Source organism: Apaloderma vittatum, unplaced genomic scaffold (assembly GCF_000703405.1).
Source record: "Apaloderma vittatum isolate BGI_N311 unplaced genomic scaffold, ASM70340v1 scaffold19551, whole genome shotgun sequence".
Taxonomy (NCBI): domain Eukaryota; kingdom Metazoa; phylum Chordata; class Aves; order Trogoniformes; family Trogonidae; genus Apaloderma; species Apaloderma vittatum.
Window position 1 is genome coordinate 25,903 of NW_009698744.1, and position 4,855 is coordinate 30,757.

Below are 4,855 nucleotides of genomic sequence, written 5' to 3' on the forward strand. Positions count from 1 at the left end.
CAGGCAGCTGTGCCCACTGGTCCACGAGCACCTGGGACCCCATGCATGGAGCTGGAAGACGCCCTTCCCCATCCCAGCGTGTTTCTGACAGCAGGGCTCATCCAAATACCAACTGTGCAATGAAAACTAACTTGCTGCTGTTGAGCTCTGTGAGCACAACGGGCCACACGCGTGCCTCTGCGTGTGCTTGATCCGCACTGACATTTAGCTGTCACATAAATGCTGATCCCCAGGTATGTCAGAGAGGAACTCTCGGCAGTTACCTAATGTAAAAGTGCTTCCCTGTAAGAACCTGTACTAACACAGCCGCAGGAACATGTCCAAATCTTTAGAGATTATTTGCATAACATCGTAAAAACAAAACAAACACATGGAGAGAAACAGAGGTTTTAGGTGCTGCACCGAAAGAGACCAGTGTTTGCCCACTGCAGCCCACATGACAGGCGTGGACCATGCAGAGATTTAGAGAAAGACTTTCCCGCGGAGCAGCTGGGGGCCAGAGTTCAGCGCTCCCTTTCCCTAACAGCTCAGGAACAAAGTCCAAATACACCTTTATTGGGGCTCCCTCAGCCAGGAGGGCTGGGGCTGCTGTGATGTCTCACACAGGGGCAGGAATGAGACAAACAGACAACTGAAGTAGCCAAACAGCTCAATTCCTCCCCTGCTGCCAGTTTGCCCAAGCAGGCACGCTCCGGGTCGATGCTGAGACACAGTTTCAGTGCGATGCTTAATGGGTTTCCCAGGGCACCAAGTCCCTCTTTCATGCCAGCCTTGTCTTTCAGCCTACAGATGCTTCTCAATGCAGAACAAAGGTCCCGCAGACCCCTGCAGGGAACGACATATATTTTGGACAGGCCAAAGATGCTGCTGTTGAGTCTAACCCAGCACCACACACGGCATAAACAATCTATGGAAAGCGTGAGCCCTACATCTCGCCTCTTTCTTCTCAAGACCCAATCGATGCTTCAAATCAAGACTCCTCCCCAACCCTGACCCCGCGGGTGCCATCCCACCAAAGGGATGCACAAACTTCGACCTGCCACGAGCTGCGCTGGAGCCCCCCGGGGCCCCCTGCCAGCAGCTCGGCCAGCTTTGTATCCAAATCCCGCTCCTTAGCAACGACATTTTTTTCCCCCCTCTTGCTGAGTCCGTGGGAGATGAGGAAATATTTGAGAACTGAAACAGCCCTGTTGCAGCGTATATATTTAAATACAAGGAACGCATCCACTTCGAAAGCCAGGCACAAGGCAGCTCTGGAGATAACGGCATACAAGCAGGGGATGCCCAGGCTTTGAATGTGGTCTAGAGTGACCTAAATAAGCTCCCTGCTCCTTCAATTACACCTCTCTCAGGGCACAAAGTGGCTGCTAACTACAGAGAAAAGGACGATAGAGGAGCTGCTGCTGGTGAAGCCCTTCCTACGGCCAGACCAACTCAGGTGACCTGAAAACCAGGTTGTGCTCTGGCTCTAGTTTTGGGGTGGTCACAGCCTAAAACAGTGGTGCCGGCTGAGTGAGACCCATCCCTGCAGACACAGCCACCCCGAAGCTCTTTTTACTAATCAGACCCCAAACCTTGGCACAGGAAAGCATGGAAATGCCCCAAGACTGTGTTTAGGACCCCCCCGCCCGGTAATCCCAGCCACGGATAGAAAATCGATGACCAGAGAGGAGCAACAGTGTGAGCTGGGGGGTCTCGAAGCACCCGGACAGAGCTGCAGCACAGGACCTCCTGCCTCCCCTGCAGGGAGCCCCAGGAACAAAGCGGAGGCGCGAGGGTGGCCTTGGGGTGGGGTTACCCATCCAGCCTGTGGGTAAACAGAGATTTCAGTTTTGGGGGCTGCCAGTCTGGTACTAAATCCACTTAAACCTCAGCAAGATCCCAGTACCGTAGGGTTTCCTACCCCTATGGAAACATGGCCCAGCAGCCTCCAAGTAACACGATCCTTATGCAAACACATCTCTCCAACTTCTCTCTAACCATATCAAATAATAATAATAAAAAAATCCCTCACATCTCTGTTATTCCCACTCTGTGGCAGCCACCAACAATCATCATGTCAGCCTGCTCCCAGCCTCAATGCCAGCTCCAAACCTCTCTGGAAAGGAGCCAGAAGGTAGGTCTCCATCCAAGAAATACCAACAGATGATGATGATGATCATCTGGCAAATTGCAAGGGGCATATCAGGTTGTGCCTGGGGGAGGAGAACAAGCTGGGAGAAAAGGATCTTCTTCCAAAGGCACCCTATCAAGCTAAAAGAAAATAGCTTTTAAGAGATATCTTTGCCCCTCCCTCGCCTCTTTCACAGCTGTCAAGAACAAGCAGGGACCTCCAAGGCTGAGTAATTCAAGTTTTCAAGGATGCATTTAGCAACTGAAAATCTCCTAATTGTTCAGAAAACAAATAGAGCCAGAATAGTGAGAACACAAGCTTTTTTGATATGCATCAAGCCCAGCCACTTGTTGAGACATTTGGCAATCTCAGCATCATGGAAGTTTCAGTCTGTGTCATGTGCAGGGGTTTTTATGGCCCCCTTGTCCAGAAAGGACCAGGAGGAGGGACACCACGTTTACTTCGCAGCTGCCACTGGACAGGAAGGATCAACGCTGCTGATCTGGGATGGATTGCAACAGGGAAGGTCAAAGGAAATGGTCTGCAAAGTGGCTTTGCCAATCCCTCACTCGAGACAGTTTAAATTTTCCATTCCCTGTGGTTAAAATCATGGTGAGAACACTTGGCAACACGCAACCACGGGACCTCGAGTAGGACCTCAAGGCATTGCCTGCGTGATCGATACGGTTGCTGTGGGATACAGGCAAAGGTCTGCCCTGCCGACATCCGCAGGGACTCGGCCACCGAGTGGAGAACGAGATCCGCATTCCCTGCAACCTGCCCAGCAGCCTTCCAGGGATCCTCTATTCCCTGTGGGACTGGACCATCCACCCCATAAGCTAGCACAGCTCCACTGACACCAGCTCTGTCCCAGCACAGGCGACACGTCATGCCTAGGAAGAACAGCTCCTGTGAGCAGCAGCCCCAGGATCTCACCACGGACCCAGGGACCAGTGGCAGCGCTGCAGGACTATCAGCTGGCCTTGGTAAAACACCCATGGTCTCTGGGGGCTTTCTTATTCAAATAATCCGCAGCCCTCTTCATGTGTGCATCCTGCAGAGTAATTCTACCTGAGGATTATAACTACGCCAGGCTGCTGTCAGGACAGTTGTCATAACACTAACACTCTTTTTTCTTGTTGTTGTTGTTTCACTTTTCCCAGTCCTGCACTGCAATGCTGGTGAGCACCCATGCAGCAGGGCTCAGCAAGCAATGTGGAGGCCCTCACATGGGAACACATCAGGGGTTAGCAGCTCAAAAGCATCTCAAAGCTGCTCTTGAGGAAGCAAGTCACCACACACCACTCTAGGATGCACCTTTTCTTGCCATCACTTGCAAATGGATGCTCCAGAGAAAGTAAGAATTTGTCTGAAGGTTGTTCAGGGCTGGGAGGAAAACCCAAGCAATCAGATAAATGCTGGGACTGCACTCTGGCCATTACACAGCACAGACCCATGTGCAGGCCAAAGCAGAAATCTGGGCAAAAGTGGGCCAGAGGGGGCCATGTAAATCCACCCTCAGCCCCACTGACTCTGCTCTTGCAGCCTCCATCGCCCATGATGTTTCCAAACCCTCTTCTGAGCTCCAGAGTGCTCCTCAGCCTGGAGGCGGGGAGGAGCGCATGTGCCTCTCCCCTGGGGTGAGAAGAGCATCACGCTGCATCACCCCCTCTTCTTCTCCCCTCTCCTCTTGCTCTCTCTGCCAAAAGCGTGGCCCCTCGCCCTCCTGGAGCGCAGTGGCCGGAGAGGCTGGACTTCCTGCCAGGCATAACACGAACCAGATGATGTACTCCAAACAATGTCAGTACGCCCACCCCCAGGAGAGAGAAGCAGGGAGGGGAAAGGGGGGAAAAATAAGCTGGATAAAGCTTCCATAAACTCCCAGCAGAGCTGACAAGCCCTTGCCACCAGGCCAGAGGTGAACTGATACAGCCGGAGCCGGAGACAATCTCTTCCCATCCATGCCCGACCAATACTTTCCAGCGCAGGTTACCGGACGATTGTTTATAGTGCTGGGAGTAGGAATGATCGCCCCCCACCCTGAAATGCTGGCTGCCCTCCCCAGATATCTGCACAGTAACTCAAAAGGTTTTAGTGGTGATTCCTCGCCTGGGCCAGCCACCCCCCTCCAGCGGGAAGCATCCAGAACTGAGAAGCACATCTGCAGCTGGCTCTAAATCCCAGCAAAGGCAGACTTGCTGACCCTTGCTGGTATTAACCCCTGCACCACCAGTCTGCAGGGCTCAGACCCTGGAGGGAAAGCATCACTTCTGAAAGCCAAAACCCTCCTCCAGTCGAGCCTTTCCTAATGCACTGTTTACCCAGAATCAATGACATTCCTGGCACACCAGAGATGATCATCTATTACTAAGAAAAAAGGCACAGCTCTGACTCAGAATATTCGGGTGCCTCTGCACATGCCACTGCCATCAACAAACCAGTTGGGCTGAGACCTCCAGCGGATCAGTCTCACTCTGAACCGCCCGAGGTCGAATCCAAAGGCGCAACGAGCACAAATATTTCGCATCCTCCAGCAAAGTCCTCCCAATGCCTGTAACCTTCCCAGAGGAGACTTTTGCGGTTTGGACAAGCCTGAAGCCTTTACCAGCAGCTCAGATCTGAGCAGCCTCCTGCCTCCAGTAGCTGCAGTCTCAAATAAATTATTAAAAGTCCCCGGGTTTAGCAATCTGCCCCCTTCCCTGGTTGTCTTGAGGGAGAGGGTCTCTTTGGTTCCTCCCAGCA